Genomic DNA, 20,291 nt, shown 5'->3' with positions numbered 1-20,291 from the left:
AATGCCGCTTTTCCAAAATTCAAATCTTCATGTTCCTCCCTTTTGTGCATGCTTTCTTTCTCTCTTCTAGGCCATTCCTGCCCTATAATTCCTGAAATCACTCAACAAATACATCACGGCATCGAATGGCAATAGAAGAGGATTAAAATATGGCAATTTTAAAGCAAAACAAGCATGTTTTTCATCATGGAGAAATATTAGGGAGTGAACACAAAACCATGCATTTCTTGTGAATAAGTGTGAGAAATATTGACAAAACCCCCAAATTCTACACAATATAAACCACAAAATTGGGGTTTATCAATACCCAATAACTCAAGATTACCCAATTCCCTTGGCTTAGACCAAGAATTGACAAAACTACTCAAAAACTAAAGAGGACATTTCATCAAACATATAGAGTGCAATAAAAGTAAACTTCATAAATTGCAAGAATGGTAACGTCTAAAAACTACTAATGTGCAAGAAAATTGAGATCTCAACAACTCAAATCAACAATGAAGAAACATCAAGCATTAAATTGCATTAAAGGTAAATCAAATCCAACATGAATTCATCATCAGAAAAGAGAGAAAAATGAGAAATTAACATTACAAATAAGAGGATCAAGATGTAGAAATGAGAAATTATAAAAGAAACAAGATGAGATCAAGTAATTAAACATGAATCTAAGACAATCTAACCTAGTCCTAACCTAATTCTAGAGAGAAGGGAGAGCTTCTCTCTCTAGAAAACTAACTAAAGGCTCATGTTGGCTAAACTAATTGCTCCCCCTTTGCTTGGACTTCAATTCTGCATGAAATACACTCAGAAACAAGTTGGAATTAGGCCTGGGCAGCTCAGAAATCGCCCCCAGCGTTTTGCCTTTAAGTGGGCCATGTAAGAGTATTGGCGCGTGCGCGCCATGTGCGCGTGCACGTTGATTGGCAAATTTTCCATCCGCGCGGGCGCGGCATGTACGCGTGCGCGTCTATGGGCGAGACCACTTTTGCGCGTACGTGCCTTGTGCGCGTGCACGTCCCTTGATGCATTCCCAATCTTTGTTTCTTCATGCATTCTCCCTTTGTATACTTTTCTACTCATTTCTTCCATCCAATACTTGCCTTATAAACCTGAAATCACTCAACACACACATCAAGGCATCGAATGGAATTAAATTGAATCAAAATTACCAATTTAAGGCCTAAAAAGCATGTTTTTACACTTAAGCAAAATTCAAGGGAGAATCACAAAACCATGCTATTTCATTGAATAAATGTGGAAAAAGGTGGTAAAATTCCCCAAAATAAGCACAAGATAAATCATGAAATTGGGGTTTATCAAATCTCCCCACACTTAAACTAAGCATGTCCTCATGCTAAAATCGAGAAGAAGCAAAGGGTATTAACATTTATTCAATGCAACTAACTAAATGCAATCTATTTTCATGATGTAATGGTTTAGTCAAAATAAATCAATTTCCAAGAATACACATACAAGCACAAGGGCTAAGGTATTAGCAATCAAGCAAACCACAATTGGATTGAATCATTGAAAGAGTTCACAAACTTGCAAGAAAAGATGATCATGGGTGGAAACATGTAATTGAGCGATTGAACCCTCGCCGGATGTGTATCCGCTCTATGCACTCAAGTATATGATGTTGCTTCACTCATTTCTCCCCTAATCATGCTTTCCAAGATTTGTTTTTTATCTAACAATCAACAATTACTTTATGCATGCATACAAATATCAAGAGGACTTCCCATAGGTTGTAATGGGGCTAGGGTTAAGGTAGGATGCATATGGTCAAGTGAGCTTGAAATTTGAATCTTTGATTAACTTAAACTTCCCACCTAACCTATGAAAACCTAAACAATTCTAAACAAACCTAGCTATCCATTCTTCACTTTTCACACACTCATGCAATTCCTTTTTAATACCTCACATATGCATTGAATTTATGAAACCTTAAACTTTGGGACCCTTTGTTCCCTTTTTGTTGCAAAATTAAAATTTTTTTTTACTAAAATATATACAAGAACATCAATGCATATGGTTTACATATAATCACTACATGAGTATGTACCCAATTCTTGAGAAATTTTCAACAAAAACATAAATACGTTTTTATCTCTAACCAATGTACCCAACATTCCTAAAATCAAGTAATGAACACTCTCACTAGCCTAAGCTAATCAAAGATCCAAAAATGGGACATTTATTATTTTTCACTTAAGCTTGTAATGTGCTATAATAATGAACAAATAGGTTAAGCATAGGCTCAAAATTGGATAACAATGGAATATAAAAGGTAAGTTATTTTGGGTAAGTGAGCTATTTGAACAATGGCCTTAATCATATAATTGCATGTATACATAAAATAGTGGACATAAAGAATCAAACAAATCAAAGATTACAATCATAGGAAGAGAATAATGCACACAAGAATGAAAGTAAATGGTCATAGGATGTAACCACACAATTAAGCTCAAATCTCACATGCTTGTGTTCTTTGCTCAAAACATGATCCACAAGTATATAATTCAAGCAAGTTCTAAAAAAAAAATTTTTCAACCAATTGGGTGGTACCCTAAAAATGAATTTCTTGGAAATTTTCATCATATTGACTAACCTTATTCTAATGCAATGTTGTGATTTAGAAAAATTTGAAAAAAAAAAATTTTCCCTAGTTTACCCCCTTTTTCAATCAAAACACAATTCTTATATAAAAAGGGTTAACTAGATTTTTAACAATCCAAAACACTTTTCCAATCACAATCAAAAACTAAGATGCAAAACATATATATATATATATATATATATATATATATATATATATATACATAATAAAAGTGTGCAACTACCAGAATAAAAGTATCCACAATAGCAAATATGTACAGTAATCCCAAAATGATCTAAAAGATAAAGTGCAAAATAACACAAAGTAGCAGAAACTAAAGATGGATGTCCGAAAGTTCACCACATAAATGTAAACACCGGTCACAAACGGTGACCTCCCCACACTTTAGAATCAAGCATCGTCCTCGATGCTACTACTGAAACTCGAGATGGGGGTCAACAATCGCGCCGGGCTCTTCAGGCTCGGGCTGTGGGACTGGGACTGGCTGTGGCTCTGGATGTGGCTGTGGATCCTCAAGAGGCTGCTGGACCTCAATGGTGGCCTGTGTCTCTGGAGGTGCATCCTGATGAGTCAGCTCCTCAGCCAGCTCCTCATCCTGACCCTGCTCGTCGGAAGCGGGAGAGTCTGGGAGCGGCGGTAGCTCGATGCCCTGTGATACAAACACCTAGTCGATGCGATCAAGACGTCGCATGACACGACGCTCGAGCCCCTCCATGAAGTGAAGCAGGTGCTGCACCAACAGATAAGTCGGCTCAGGTGCTGGTGGTGCTAGTGGTAAGGATGCTGCGGCTGTTGAAGTAGAGGGGGGTCCTGCTGCTGCTGCTGACGATGAGTGCTGAGCTGCCTCCTCCACTGCTCTGGCTCAGGAACGGCGTTTGGGTGGGGGCTTCTCGTGCACCCACCCACCCCACGGAATGGTAGTCTCCTTGTCATCGTCATCTGGGGGTGGTGGTGTCATGATGAGCGGATAATTTATACGCTTTTTGACATTGTTTTTACATAGTTTTTAGTATGATTTAGTTAGTTTTTACTATGTTTTTATTAGTTTTTATTCAAAATTCACATTTCTGGACTTTACTATGAGTTTGTGTGTCTTTCTGTGATTTCAAGTAATTTTTGGCTGAAATTGAGGGACCTCAGCAAAAATCTGATTCAGAGGCTGAAAAAGGACTGCAGATGCTGTTGGATTCTGACCTCCCTGCACTCGAAGTGGATTTTCTGGAGCTACAGAAACCCAATTGGTGCACTCTCAATTGCGTTGGAAAGTAGACATCCAGGGCTTTCCATCAATATATAATAGTTCATACTTTGCCTGAGTTTTGACGATGCAAACTGGCATTCAAATGCCAACATCCTGCCCTATTCTGAAGTTAAACGCCAGAAACAAGTTACAAACCAGAGTTAAATGCCACAAACAGGCTGAAAGCTGGCGTTTAACTCCAAGAAGAGTCTCTACATGTGTAAAACTTAATGCTCAGCCCAAGCACATACCAAGTGGGCCTCGGAAGTGGATTTCTGCACTATCTGCACTTAGTTACTCATTTTTTGTAAACCCTAGTGACTAGTTTAGTATAAAAACTACATTTAGTGATTTATTTCACATCTTTTGATCATTAGGAGACTATCTTTGTATCACTTTTGATCTCTTGATCACGTTTAGGGGGCTGGCCATTCGGCCATGCCTGGACCATCATCACTTATGTATTTTCAACGGTGGAGTTTCTACACCCCATAGATTAAGGTGTGGAGCTCTGCTGTTCCTCATGAATTAATGCAAAGTACTATTGTTTTTCTATTCAATTCAAGCTTATTCTTATTCCAAGATATTCACTCACACTTCAACCTGATGAATGTGATGATCCGTGACACTCATCATCATTCTCACCTATGAATGCGTGCCTGACAACCACTTTCGTTCTATCTGCAATTGCTTGAGTGTGTATCTCTTAGCCTCCATTCTGAAAGATCAGAGTCTTCGTGGTATAAGCTAGAATCAATTGGCGGCCATTCCTGAGATCCGAAAAGTCTAAACCTTGTCTGTGGTATTCCGAGTAGGATCTAGGATAGGATGACTGTGACGAGCTTCAAACTCGCGAGTGTTTGGCATAGTGACAGACGCAAAAGGATCAATGGATCCTACTCCAACATGGGTGAGAACCGACAGATGATTAGCCGTGTGGTGACAGCGCATTTGGACCATTTTCACTTAGAGGACGGACGGTAGCCATTGACAACGGTGATCCCTCAACATAACAGCTTGCCATGGAAAGGAGTATGAATGATTGGATGAAGGCAATAGGAAAGCAGAGATTCAGAAGGAGCAAAGCATCTCCATACGCTTATCTGAAATTCTCACCAATGAATTACATAAGTATCTCTATCTTATCTTAGATTTTATTTATCTTTTAATTATCAAAACCTCATAACCATTTGAATCTGCCTAACTGAGATTTACAAGATGACCATAGCTTGCTTCAAGCTGATAATCTCCGTGGGATCGACCCTTACTCACGTAAGGTTTATTACTTGGACGACACAGTGCACTTGCTGGTTAGTTGTGCGGAGTTGTGAAAAAGAATTGAGATTATGAACGTGCGTACCAAGTTTTTGGCGCCGTTGAGATCACAATTTCGTGCACCAAGTTTTTGGGGCCGTTGCCGAGGATTGTTCGAGTTTGGACAACTGACGTTTCACCTTGTTGCTCAGATTAGGTAATTTATTTTATTTTTAAAGCTTTTTATTTTCGAAAAATTTTCAAAAAAAAATATATTATTATTTGTTCTTCAAAATTTTTAAGAATGAATTCTAGAGTTTCAGATGATGCTTCTATCATCACAGGAGCTAGTTGTTTCCCATCAAATTGGCTGTTGTATGTAATGTCCTGTTGAAACTTGGCTAGCCATGTCTAATCTTTTTTAGACTGAAGCTTTAGACTAACATTGCATGATTCCTGGAATTCTTATTAAAAATTTTGAAATCCTTATTTTTATTTTTCAAAATAATTTTCAAAAAATACCAAAAAAATTAATAAAATCATAAAAACCAAAAAAATTGATGTTTCTTGTTTGAGTCTAGTGTCAATTTTTAAGTTTGGTGTCAATTGCATCTTTTTAATTTTCCTAAAAATTTTTTCGAAAATTCATGCATGTGTTCTTCATAATCTTCAAGTTGTTCTTGATGATTTTCTTTGTTTGATCTTTGCATTTTCATGTTTTGTGTCTTTTCTTGTTTTTCATATGCATTTTCAATTTGTTAGTGTCTAAAGTTTGAAAATTTCTAAGTTTGGTGTCTTGCACGTTTTTCTTTTCTTAAAAATTTTCAAAAATAAGTTCCTGGTGTTCATCTTGACATTCAAAGTGTTATTGGAGTTCATCTTGACATTCAAAGTGTTCTTGCATGCATCACGTGTTTTGATCTTAAATTTTCATGTTTTGAGTCATTTTGATATTTTTCTCTCTCCTTATTAAAAATTCAAAAATAAAAAAAATATATCTTTCCCTTATTCTTCTCATAAATTTCAAAAATTTGGATTAATTTAATCAAAAGTTTTAAAAATCTAGTTGTTTCTTATGAATCAAATCAAATTTATTTAAAAATCCTATCTTTTCAAAACTTTTTCAAAAATAAAATCTTTTTCATTTTCTATAGATATTTTCGAAAACATTTAAAATTGATTTTCAAAATCTTTTTCTTATTTTTATTTCAATTTTCAAAATTAATACTAACATTTAATGTGATTGATTCAAAAATTTCAAGTTGTTACTTGCCTATTAAGAAAGGTTCAATCTTTAAATTTTAAAAATCATATCTTTTAATTTCTTGTTAGTCAAGTAATCAAATTTAATTTCAAAAATCAAATCTTTTTAATTTCCTTTTCAAATCTTTTTCAAAATGATTTTCAATCATATCTTTTTCAAAATCAATTTCAAAATCTTTTCTAACTTCCTATCTTTTCAAAAATTGATTTTCAAATATTTTTCAATTAACTACTTGACTTTTTGTTTGATTTTAAAAGTTTTCTATTGCAATCATATCTTTTTCAAAACCACCTAACTACTTCTCTCTCTCCAATTTTCGAAAATTACTAACCTCTTTCTCAAAATTTGTTTTAATTAACAAATTGTTTTAAATTTTAATTTAATTTAATTTCTCTTCCTAATTTTCAAATTCTAATTAATTAATTAAATAAAAACAAAAATATTTTTATTTTATTTCAATTTAAAATTCAAATTTTTTCTTCCCCCTCTTCTATTCTTCTCTTCTTCTACTTACATAAAGGAATCTCTATACTGTGACATAGAGGATTCCTCTTCTTTTCTATTCTCTTCTTTTTCATATGAGCAGGAACAGGGATAAAGAAATTCTTATGAAGCTGATCCTGAACCTAAAAGGACTCTTAAGAGGAAACTAAGAGAAGCTAAAGTACAACCCTCTGGAGAGGACCTGACAGAAATTTTCGAAAAAGAAGGAGACATGGCCAAACCCAATAACAATGCCAACAATGCAAGGAAGATGCTTGGTGACTTTATTGCACCCTCTTCTGACTTCTATGGAAGAAGCTTCTCAATTCTTGCCATTGGAGCAAAAAACTTTGAGCTTAAGCCTCAATTAGTTTCTCTAATGCAACAGAATTGCAAGTTTCATGGACTTCCATTGGAAGATCCTCATCAGTTCCTAGCTGAATTCTTGCAAATCTGTGACACTGTCAAGACCAATGGAGTTGATCCCGAGGTCTACAGGCTTATGCTTTTCCCTTTTGCTATAAGAGACAGAGCTAGAACATGGTTGGATTCACAACCTAAGGAAAGCCTGAACTCTTGGAAAAAGCTGGTCAGTGCTTTCCTGGCCAAATTCTTTCCACCTCAAAAGATGAGCAAGCTTAGAGTGGAAATCCAAACCTTCAGACAGAAGGAAGGTGAGTTCCTCTATGAAGCTTGGGAAAGATATAGGCAATTGATCAAAAGGTGTCCTACTGACATGCTTCCAGAATGGAGCATCATATGTATATTCTATGATGGTCTGTCTGAGTTGTCAGAAATGTCATTGGACCATTCTGCAGGAGGATCTCTTCATCTAAAAACCCCTGCAGAAACTCAAGAACTCATTGAAGTGGTTGCAAATAACCAGTTCATGTACACCTCTGAGAGGAGTCCTGTGAACAATGGGACGCCTCAGAAGAAGGGACTTCTTGAAATTGATACTCTGAATGCCATATTGGCTCAGAACAAAATATTGACTCAGCAAGTCAATATGATTTCTTAGAGTCTGAATGGATTGCAAGCTGCATCCAACAGTACTAAAGAAGCATCTTCTGAAGAAGAAGCTTATGATCCTGAGAATTCTGCAATGGCAGAGGTGAATTACATGGGAGAACCCTATGGAAACACCTATAATCCTTCATGGAGAAATCATCCAAATTTCTCATGGAAGGACCAACAGAAGCCTCAACAAGGCTTCAACAATAATGGTAGAAGAAATAGGTTTAGCAACAGCAAGCCTTTTCCATCATCTTCTCAGCAACAGACAGAGAATTTTGAACAGAGCCATTCTGGCCTGGCAACCATAGTCTCTGATCTATCTAAGACCACACTAACTTTCATGAATGAAACAAGGTCCTCCATTAGAAATTTGGAAGCACAGGTGGGTCAGCTGAGTAAAAAGATTACTGAAACTCCTCCCAGTACTCTCTCAAGCAATACAAAAGAAAATCCCAAGAGAGAGTGCAAGGCCATAACCATGACCAACATGGCCAAACCTAGAGTGAGGAGGACGTGAGTCCCAGTGAGAAAAGCCTCATGGGACGTCCTCTTGACAGAAAGGAGCTTCCCTTTGAGGAACTAAAGGAATCTGAGGCTCATACAGAGACCATAGAGATTCCATTGAACTTTCTTCTGCCATTCATGAGCTCTGATGAATATTCTTCCTCTGAAGAGGATGAAAACATCACTGAAGAGCAAGTTGCTAAGTATCTAGGAGCAATCATGAAGCTGAATGCCAAATTATTTGGTACTGAGACTTGGGAGGATGAACCCCCTTGCTCACCAATGAACTAAATGCATTAATGAGGCAAACATTACCTCAGAAGAAACCGGATCCCAGAAAATTTTTCATACCTTGTACCACAGGCACCATGACCTTTGAGAAGGATCTGTGTGACCTAGGGTCAGGGATAAACCTCATGCCACTCTCTGTAATGGAGAAACTGGGAATCTTTGAGGTACAAGCTGGAAGAATCTCACTAGAGATGGCAGACAAATCAATGAAACAGGCTTATGGACTAATAGAGGACGTGCTAGTGAAGGTTGAAAGCCTTTACATCCCTACTGATTTCATAATCCTAGACATTGGGAAGGATGAGGATGAATCCATCATCCTTGGCAGTCCTTTCCTAGCCACAGCAAAAGCTGTGATTGATGTTGACAGAGGAGAGTTGGTCCTTAAGTTGAATGAGGACTACCTTGTATTTAAGACTCAAGGTTCTCTTTCTGTAACCATGGATAGGAAGCATGAAAAGCTTCTCTCAATACGGAGTCAAACAAAACCCCCACATTCAAACTCTAAGTTTGGTGTTGGGAGGCCACAACCAAACCCTAAGTTTGGTGTTGAGAGGCCCAACCTTGCTCTGATTATCTGTGAGGCTCCATGAGAGCTCACTGTCAAGCTATTGACATTAAAGAAGCACTTATTGGGAGGCAACCCAATGTTATTTAATTATATCTATTTATTTTCCATTGTTAATTTATGTTTTCTGTAGGTTGATGATCATGTGAAGTCACAAAAACAACTGAAAAATCAAAAATAGAATGAAAAGCAGCATTAAAAATAGCTCACCCTGGAGGAAGAGCTTATTGGCATTTAAACGCCAGTAAGAAGCATCAGACTGGCATTTAACGCCAGAAAGAAGCATCAAGCTGGCATTAAATACCAGAAACAGGCTACAGCTTGGCGTTTAACGCCAGAAACAAGCACCAACTTGGCGTTAAACGCCAATAAAGGGAGAAAAGCTGGCGTTTAACGCCAGAAACAAGCAGCAGTCTGGCGTTAAATGCCAGGATTGCACTCTAAGGGCATTTACACGCCTAAATGGTGCAGGGATGATAAGTTCTTGACCCCTCAGGATCTGTGGACCCCACAGGATCCTCACCCACCTCAACCCCTTCTTCTCTCCTCTTCACACCTTTCCATAATACTCTTCCCCATACACCATTGACCAATCACTTCAATACCTCTTCCCCAAACACAACATACATACTACTACCCCCTTGGCCGAACCACTCACCTCCCTTCATCTCATCCATTTCTTCTTCTTCTACTCCTTTCTTTCTTCTTTTGCTCGAGAACGAGCAAACCTTTTAAGTTTGGTGTGGTAAAAGTATTGCTTTTTGTTTTTCCATAACCATTAATGGCACCTAAGGCCAGAGAAACCTTAAGAAAGAGAAAAGGGAAGGCAATTGCTTCCATCTCTGAGTCATGGGAGATGGAGAGATTCATCTCAAAAGCCCATCACTAAGAAAAGGATGGAGTAAACAAGAGATCCCACTCATGGACCTCAACAAGTGCATGAGGAAATTCTTCATCTAGAAATCCCTGAGATGCCTAAAGGGATGCACTTTCCTTCACAAAACTATTGGGAGCAAATTAACACCTCCCTAGGAGAATTAAGTTCCAACATGGGACAACTAAGGATAGAGCACCAAGAGCATTCCATCCTCCTCCATGAAATTAGAGAAGATCAAAGAGCTGTGAGGGAGGAGCAACAAAGGCAAGGAAGAGACATTGAGGAGCTAAAGTACTCCATTGGATCTTCAAGAGGAAGAAATAGCCGCCATCACTAAGGTGGACCCGTTCCTTAATCTCCTTGTTCTTTATTTTTCTGTTTTTTGTTTACTATGCTTTATGTTTTATTTATGTTTGTGTCTTATTACATGATCTCTAGTGTCTACGTCGTAAAGCTATGAATGTCCTATGAATCCATCACCTTTCTTAAATGAAAAATGTTTTAATTACAAAAGAACAAGAAGTACATGAATTTCGAATTCATCCTTGAAATTAGTTTAATTATTTTGATGTGGTGACAATACTTTTTGTTTTCTGAATGAATGCTTGAACAGTGCATATGTCTTTTGAATTTGTTGTTTATGAATGTCAAAATTGTTGGCTCTTGAAAGAATGATGAAAAAGGAAAAATGTTATTTGATAATCTAAAAAATCATAAAATTGATTCTTGAAGCAAGAAAAAATAGTGAAGAACAAAGCTTGTGAAAAAAAAACAAAAAAAATGGCGAAAATAAAAGAAAAAGAAAGAAAAAGAAAAAGCAAGCAAAAAAAGCCAAGAGCTCTTTAAACCAAAAGGCAAGAGCAAAAAGTCAGTAACCCTTTAAACTAAAAGGCAAGGGTAAAAAGGATCCAAGGCTTTGAGCATTAATGGATAGGAGGGCCCCAAGGAATAAAATCCTGGCCTAAGCGGCTGAACCAAGCTGTCCCTAACCTTGTGCTTGTGGCGTGAAGGTGTCAAGTGAAAAGCTTGAGACTGAGCGGTTAAAGTCGTGATCCAAAGCAAAAAGAGTGTGCTTAAGAATCCTGGACACCTCTAATTGGGGACTCTAGCAAAGCTGAGTCACAATCTGAAAAGGTTCACCCAGTTATGTGTCTGTGGCATTTATGTATCCGGTGGTAATACAAGAAAACAAAGTGCTTAGGGCCACGGCCAGGACTCATAAAGTAGCTGTGTTCAAGAATCAACATACTGAACTAGGAGAATCAATAACACTATCTAAATTATGAGTTCCTATAGATGCCAATCATTCTGAACTTTAAAGGATAAAGTGAGATGCCAAAACTATTCAGAGGCAAAAAGCTACTAGTCCCGCTCATCTAATTGGAGCTAAGTTTCATTGATATTTTGGAATTTATAGTATATTCTCTTCTTTTTATCCTATTTGATTTTCAGTTGCTTGGGGACAAGCAACAATTTAAGTTTGGTGTTGTGATGAGCAGATAATTTATACGCTTTTTGGCATTGTTTTTACATAGTTTTTAGTATGATTTAGTTAGTTTTTACTATGTTTTTATTAGTTTTTATGAAAAATTCACATTTCTAGACTTTGGTAAGAGTTTTTGTGTTTTTCTGTGATTTTAGGTAATTTTTGGCTGAAATTGAGGGACCTAAGCAAAAATCTGATTCAGAGGCTGAAAAAGGACTGCAGATGTTGTTGGATTCTGACCTCCCTGCACTCGAAGTGGATTTTCTGGAGCTATAGAAACCCAATTAGTGCGCTCTCAATTGCATTGAAAAGTAGACATCCAGGGCTTTCCATCAATATATAATAGTCCATACTTTTCCTGAGTTTTGACAACGCAAACTGGCGTTCAAATGCCAACTTCCTGTCCTATTCTGAAGTTAAACGCCAGAAACAGGTTACAAACCAGAGTTAAATGCCACAAACTGGCTGAAAGCTGGCATTTAACTTCAAGAGGAGTCTCTACACGTGTAAAAATCAATGCTCAGCCCAAGCACACACCAACTGGGCCCCAGAAGTGGATTTCTGCACTATCTACACTTAGTTACTCATTTTCTGTAAACCCTAGTGACTAGTTTAGTATAAAAACTACTTTTAGTGATTTATTTCACATCTTTTGATCATTAGGAGACTATCTTTGTATCACTTTTGATCTCTTGATCACGTTTAGGGGGCTGGCCATTCGGCCATGCCTGGACCTTCATCACTTATGTATTTTCAACGGTAGAGTTTCTACACCCCATAGATTAAGGTGTGGAGCTCTGTTGTTCCTCATGAATTAATGCAAAGTACTATTGTTTTTCTATTCAATTCAAGCTTATTCTTATTCCAAGATATTCACTCGTACTTCAACCTGATGAATGTAATGATCTGTGACACTCATCATCATTCTCACCTATGAACGCGTGCCTGACAACCACTTCCGTTCTATCTGCAATAGCTTGAGTGTGTATCTCTTAGCCTCCATTCCAAAAGATCAGAGTCTTCGTGGTATAAGCTAGAATCAATTGGCGGCCATTCCTGATACCCGGAAAGTCTAAACCTTGTCTGTGGTATTCCGAGTAGGATCTGAGATGGGATGACTGTGACGAGCTTCAAACTCGTGAGTGTTGGTTTTAGTGACAGATGCAAAAGGATCAATGGATCCTATTCCAACATGAGTGAGAACCGACAGATGATTAGCCGTGCGGTGACAGCGCATTTGGACCGTTTTCACTGAGAGGACGGACGGTAGCCATTGGCAACAGTGATCTCCCAACATAACAACTTGCCATGGAAAGGAGTATGAATGATTGAATGAAGGCAATAGGAAAGCAGAGATTCAGAAGGAGCAAAGCATCTCCATATGCTTATCTGAAATTCTCACCAATGAATTACATAAGTATCTCTATCTTATCTTAGATTTTATTTATCTTTTAATTATCAAAACCTCATAACCATTTGAATCTGCCTGACTGAGATTTACAAGATGACCATAGCTTGCTTCAAGCTGACAATCTCCGTGGGATCGACCCTTACTCATGTAAGGTTTATTACTTGGACGACCCAGTGCACTTGCTGGTTAGTTGTGCGGAGTTGTGAAAAAGAATTGAGATTATGAACGTGCGTACCAGGTTTATGGCGCCATTGAGATCATAATTTTGTGCACCATGTCACATCATCATCCTCCCACAGGACACCTGCCTGCTCAATCATGCTGTTGACCAGTGTAGGGAAGGGTAGCAAGCCACGAATATGAGCTCTCCACATACTATGCATGATCATTCGGGGGAAGTTTACCTCCTTCCCTTCCATCACACACCCAATCAGAACCAGCATTTCCATCGGAATCTTTGAAAAGTGAGTGGTGGGAAAGACATAGTGGGCGAAGATATGCTGCCAGGTCTTGGCCTCCTTCGTCAGATAAGCAAAGCGCATTCCCTTAGGCTTCTTGTTGTTCGAATCCATCACCCAAGGAACGTCTGGTGTGATAATCACGCGCTTAAGCACCTCATAGTCAAAAGTCATGGAGATGATAGCTACCTCTGCCTGCCTATAGGCGTAGGTCTCATCAGGACGATGGTGGCAAAGCAGTGCATCCCCAATAGCATCCTCAGTGATCATAATCTCTCTACCCCGCAGCTGCACTGAATCAATATTGGCTCGGAAGAAGTTGCAATAAAATTCTCTCACCCATGAAGTGTTTACCCTCCCCAAATCTCTGTCAACAAAGTCCAATCCTAACTCCAGAATGCGGGTGTTAATGGCACGCCTCACATCATTGGGAAGAAGCAGTTTCTTCTCAATGTTTAGATTTTTCTTCCGGAAGTCGGAGAAGCGAAGCTCACAGTAGAGGTTTGGGAATTTTATTGGGTCAGTGGGTGGCAGCAGCTGATTTTCCTTGTCCACCTCATTCAGCGTATTCTTAGCATAATTTGCATAGGGAGAGGGGGTAGAGGACTTAGAGCGCTTCCTCTTTTTAGAAGTAGTGGCTATAGCCTTTCTTTTGTCTGACATCCCGAAAAACAGAAATGATATAATATAAGCAAATAGCCAAATAGATACAAAGCACTCAAAGCAAAGCATATTCATGAAGTGAATAAGGAAAGGAGATTTCTTGGAATGCAAGCAACAAAATTCAGAATTCAAATCATACTTCAACCAAGAATTCAACCCACATTTGCACATTACTTTTTCATCAAGTCTAAGAAACACCATATCCAAAATAATGATCAAAAGAGTTAGGTTTAAAACCAAAAGAAGTTAGTTGGTTAAACAGATTAAAGTTAGAAATCAGTTTGAAAATCAGTGATATGGTGGTTACTAGCTTAATTCAAAAGAGAATGCACAAAATAGGAATGTAAGCATGTTCACAATCATGAAATGCATCAAGTCATTGATGATGAAATATGGTATAGCTAGAAAGCAACTAATATAGAACAGACCATCAATCAATGCAAGGATCACTAGAGTTATGTGAATTGGTGTTGGTGAGAGCGAAACCTTGAAAAACAAGTAAATCAAGCACATTTAATACCAACTCCAACAATGCATGCAAGTCACAAAGATTGGGATGAGATTTGAAAAATTTTTGACAAATCAAATTTTTGAAAAATTCATGCGCTATGTGACCAAGGGTAATTTGGGCATAAAGGAATTGAATCACAGTGGCCACATAGATAGAAGAACTCATCAATCTTGTGAAGCAAGCAAATTAGCTCAATTCTCAATCATGCAATGCATATATGCGAGTTAGCATTGCAAGCAAGCAAGGAGTATTAGAGGCATGACCAAAGAACCTGTTCTTGAGGAATTTTCAAAACCATTTAGACGACACAATTCTATTCGACACAGAAATCATCAAATAGAAGTTTGTTACATCCATCAAATAATTTTCAATTCAAGAAATATGGTTAAGAAAAATCCGGCAGCATTTCAGAAGTACATTGGCTAAATCCCAAATTTAAACAGTCAAATCAGATTCCATATGAATTCATCAAAAGTCAAAAGCATAAAGATCATGTAGGAGTTCATATGACTGGGGCAATCAAGCCAATAGTGCAGCAGCAAAGCATTAGAGAGCGATTTAAACTAAATCAGCCAACAAGCAGTTGTGAATAAGTAAACAACCAGTATCCATGAGCAAAGCAATACTCAATAATGGCAAGCCAAGCATACAACACAAGCAAAGCAATGAAACAGAGCAATTTCACACAGCAGCAAAATATTCAATCAATCCTAAATCCACTACTCAGCCCAGATTCCTAACCACCTAAAGTAAACTAAACTAACTAACTAAGCTAACTAAACTAAATTAACAAAACTTAATGTAAGACAATAAAGGAGCAGAACAAGGGGCAGAAACCTGGGAGACAGAGAGGAAGTGAAACAGGAAAGAAGAGTGGCCAGGGCAAGGATGGTGGCCTAGGATGTCACCGGGGTGTTCGCCGGCAACAATGGGGTCGCAGCTGTCGAGGGCGGTGACGGAGCAGAGGCGAAGTGAGAGAAAACAGAGAGGAGGAGGCAGAGGAGTGAGAGAGAGTGGGAGAGCGAGGAAGACGGGGCTGGGACGCGCGGCAATGGCGGCAGTGGTGTGCGACGGAGGTCGCTGGAGGGAGGCTGGTTATGGAGATGATGGTGGTGGTTATGGGTGAAAGGGAGAAGGAGAGACGTTGGGTGAGGGACGAAGGGGGTTTTGCGCGAATGCGCTAGGGCGTCGCGTCCCTAGGTAAGTAAAAATTTGAATCCACGCGTGCACGCACCGTGCGCGTCCACGTGGATAGAGGTAATTAAGGATTGGCGTGGAAGCGCCATACGCGCTTACGCGTAGATGGGAGAATTAGGGATCGGCGCGGACGCGTACAGTGTGCATCCGCGCGGGTGTGCTGGGCCAGAGGCAAAAAAGAGGCCCAGAGTTGGCACAACTCTCGGGTCCTTAGGCCTGGGTGATGCTAAATCTCATCGACACGCATGCGCACTGTGCGCGTTCGCGTGGATGGCTTGAGCTTAAAGAATGGGCGCAGAGGCGCGAAGTACGCCAACGCTTGGTTAGTGAAACAGGGAGTGGCGTGAACGCGTACAGCATGCGTCCGCGTGGGTTGAGACACAGAGTTGGCCCAAAAGTGGCACAACTCTCTGGTCCTTGGCCCAGATAGTTAAAATGCGCAGCCGATGCGCGCGCGCGCTTTGCGCTTGCGCGTGGCTTGGTTTTTCTTTTTTTTTTTTTTAATGAGCATCAAAGAGGGCTCATAACCTGCTCATCCTCCTCTAAAATTTCAAAACTAGCTAAGATGCAAAATTAAACACATTTTTGAAATATTGGGGATTTTTCAAACAAATTGAGGAAACTTGCAAGCCAAGCAAAAACTCAAATTCAAGGAATCATCCCTAATCAAAATATAGAATGTATAAACATCTTAGCAAGCAAGCAAAATATGCCAAGAAGTAAAGAGATTATATACAATGGAACTCAATTCATTCATTCATTATATCTATAAGAGAATGGAAAGAGTTTACCATGGTGGGGTGTCTCCCACCAAGCACTTTTAGTTTAAGTCCTTAAGTTGGACATTGGGAGGCTTCTTGTCAAGGTGGCTTATGCTTGTATCCATCCTTGAACCTCCAAGAGTGCTTGTCTTTTAATCGGTTGTTAGAAGTTCCAACCATCTTCACTAAGCTTGAGTGAGGTCCTCTCCAAGACACGAGCTCCCAAAATTGACTCTCACAGGGTAATCCAGGGTCCCATATCTTGTCCTCGCACCCATCTTCTAGTTGATTGCCTTGACTTTGTCCGGGTGACGAGAAAGCAGAATTCTCATAGAAGTACTAAACTACTCTCCTTGACCCATTTAATTGAGCATTACACCAATCCGTGCTCTTCAATTTTGAGCTTCCAACCATAATGAATCTAGACTTATAACGCCAACCACTAAACATCCTCCTTTTTCGCTTAATTCCACAAAGCGCCCTAAGTTGGCCATCCGTCTCAAGCAGACCATACTCCAGTGGGATAATAAAGCTGAGAGTTAAAAGTTTTACCCACTCAAGCGAAGGATTAGATGACGAACTAGGTGAAGTAGTACCCAAAGGTCTTGATAAAACATGCTCTAGAGGTTTCCACCACTCGGCAAGGTTCTTCAAGTTTCTCCTCTTGCCAAACTTCCTCAAGTTCACATTCTTCTTCACCAATTTCTTCTATCTCCTCCCTATCACTCTCATCATAGATCGGAGGTCTAGTGAAGTCTACCTCATCATCAAGTCTAAGCATTTTGGGGAGAGACTCTTCAAAATCGAAAGGATCATATGTTGATGCGGAATCATCATAGATAGGAGGGCTTGTTGCTTGGAACACTCCTTCCAATTCTTCACTTACAATGAGTTTTGGAGGTGGCGCATCCTCCTCAACCTTACATTCTAGTCCACTGGGGGAAGGCTTAACAAGATTGTTAAGGGAATTGGTCAATGTGGGCAAAAAATCACTAATGATGGAATCCACTTCTTGATCATTTTCCTTCAACTCTCTGTTTACTTCCGCAACTTTACTCTCCTCTTTAACATCCTTTTTATGCTCAACATATCCCAAACATCCACCCACTACTTCCTTTTGTTCGCTAATCTCTACCTTCTCCTCTTGTTGTACCTCTTTCTTCAACTCTTCTTCCTCACCATGGAGCTTCAAGTTCACTCCCTCACTAGGCTCCTTGATAATTTCTCCACATTCAACAGTGGAAGTACTCAGGGTACATGAACCTAGGTGGGATGTTAGGTGATTCACGGCATCTACCATGCTAGCTATCCTTGCTCTTAGCTCCTTAAACTTAGTTTCATCCTCCTCTTGTCGCCTTAAGATACGAGATTCAAGGTCTCTCAATTCTAACATGAAGGCTTCGTCAGGAGGTGGTGGTGGAAGATAGCATTCAGTGTTTGAGGGAAGATTGTTAATATTGGAAGGTGGTTTATATTGGTGGAATTCTTGAGGTGGTGTATGTGGAATTTGTGGTTCTTGGGAGTATTGGTATTGGGATGGTGGTTGTTCTATATGTGATTCAAATGGTGGTTGATACGGTGTGTATGAGTTATGGTCATATGGAGTTCAATGGTGGTGTGAGGCTTGTGAGTATGGTGTATGGCTATATTGAGGAGTGGGATCACATGCATATGATGATTGTGGTTGACAACCACAATGAGGGTCATCACACACATTGGATTGATACACATTAGGATCAGGATTATACCCATAAGAGTTCGTAGGAGGTTGTTGCCATGAAGATTGTTCATAAGCTTGAGGTTCCTACCATCCTTGATTTCCAAATCCTTGATGTATATCCTCATTGGAGCTTCCATTTCCTACAACAGTTTGAACTACACTCATAGCCAAAAAGATGAGAATTCATAGTGAAAGAGAAAATAAAAACAAAGATTAATAAGAAATGAAGAAGATAAATTCCTAAACTAGCAAAAAATATCAAACAAACCAAAATTCAAGCTATTCACAATATATACAATAGCCAATAACATAGCACTATTGCTCCCCGGCAACGGCGCCATTAATTTGATGACTGAGTTTTACTCGATGGTCTAGATTTTCTTCTTATGGAAAGAATTACTTCGTTGTAAGCATAGCTCCAAACCAACAAACAACTCTCGCATCAAATTAAATTATGGTTTTGTCACAAGTAGCGAACCCCAAATAAGAATTACCTGAAGTATTTGGACTCCGAGTCGTCTCCCTAGGAAACAATGTAGTGCTTAGTTATTGGCTATGAAGGGGTAAAAAGGGGGGTTTTGGTTCATGAGATGGCAAGAACGTAAATTAAGTGAGTAAGTAAAGAAAGCAAAATAGAGAACTCTTGGCTAAGACTTGAGTAATTGGGATCACCATCCTTGTCAACAAACCGAATATTGATAATCATGAGAGGCCAACCTATTAAGTCTACTTCCCAAAAGCTTTAAGTACGTAACATTTACTCCTAAGCTTAAGTACGTCAAATAGATTTGATCACATCCATCCTTAAGTCCTAACCTACCTACTAATTAACTTAGTAGTGGGTTAACGTTAATGGGTATCAAATTGATCACCATGGGTTCTCAAATCACCAATTCCATCATACCCAATGACTCAAGATTACCCAATTTCCTTGGCTTAGACCAAGAATTGACAAAACTACTCAAAAACTAAAGAGAACATTTCATCAAATACATAAAGTGCAATAAAAGTAAACTTCATAAATTGCAAGAATAGTAACGTCTAAAAACTACTAATGTGCAAGAAAATTGAGATCAACAACTCAAATCAACAATGAAGAAACATCAAGCATTAAATTGCATTAAAAGTAAATCTAACATGAGTTCATCATCACAAAAGAGATCAAAATGAGAAATTAACGTTACAAATAAGAGGATCAAGATGTAGAAATGAGAAATTATAAAAGAAACAAGATGAGATCAAGTAATTAAACATGAATCTAAGACAATCTAACCTAATCCTAACCTAATTCTAGAGAGAAGAGGGAGCTTCTCTCTCTAGAAAACTAACTAAAGGCTCATGTTGGCTAAACTAATTGCTCCCCATTTTCCTGGACTTCAATTCTGCATGAAATACACTCAGAAACAAGTTGGAATTGGGCCTGGACAACTCAGAAATCGCCCCCAGCATTTTTCCTTTAAGTGGGCCATGTAAGAGTATTGGCGTGTGCGTGCCATGTGCGCGTGTGCGTCGATTGGCAAATTTTCCATCCGCGCAGGCGCGGCATGTACGCGTGCGCGTCTATGGGCGAGACCACTTTTGCGCGTACGCGCCTTGTGCGCGTGCACGTCCCTTGATGCATTCCCAATCTTTGTTTCTTCATGCATTCTCCCCTTTGTATGCTTTTCTACTCATTTTTTCCATCCAATACTTGCCTTACATACCTGAAATCACTCAACACAAACATCAAGGCATCGAATGGAATTAAAGTGAATCAAAATTACCAATTTAAGGCCTAAATAGCATGTTTTTACACTTAAGCAAAATTCAAGGGAGAATCACAAAACCATGCTATTTCATCGAATAAATGTGGAAAAAGGTGGTAAAATCCCCCAAAATAAGCACAAGATGAATCACCAAATCGGGGTTTATCACTCGTCTTCTTCCTTGTTGCTGGCTTTATCTTTCTCAGCTGGCTTTTTCA

At 38.9% G+C, this 20,291-nt stretch overlaps 1 non-coding gene across 1 annotated transcript; it reads right to left on the bottom strand.

The window, feature by feature from the left end:
* Positions 1 to 7,498: 7,498 nt before the first annotated feature.
* LOC148574140 (small nucleolar RNA R71) lies at positions 7,499 to 7,606 on the bottom strand. Its single transcript, XR_015906480.1, has one exon. It is a non-coding gene; the product is annotated as a small nucleolar RNA R71 (small nucleolar RNA).
* Positions 7,607 to 20,291: the final 12,685 nt, after the last annotated feature.

Source organism: Arachis ipaensis, chromosome B2, assembly GCF_059453495.1.
Source record: "Arachis ipaensis isolate K30076 ecotype BB chromosome B2, ASM5945349v1, whole genome shotgun sequence".
In the NCBI taxonomy this organism is placed as follows: domain Eukaryota; kingdom Viridiplantae; phylum Streptophyta; class Magnoliopsida; order Fabales; family Fabaceae; genus Arachis; species Arachis ipaensis.
Note: the sequence above shows the minus strand (reverse complement) of the source record. Positions and strands in the feature narration are given on the sequence as shown.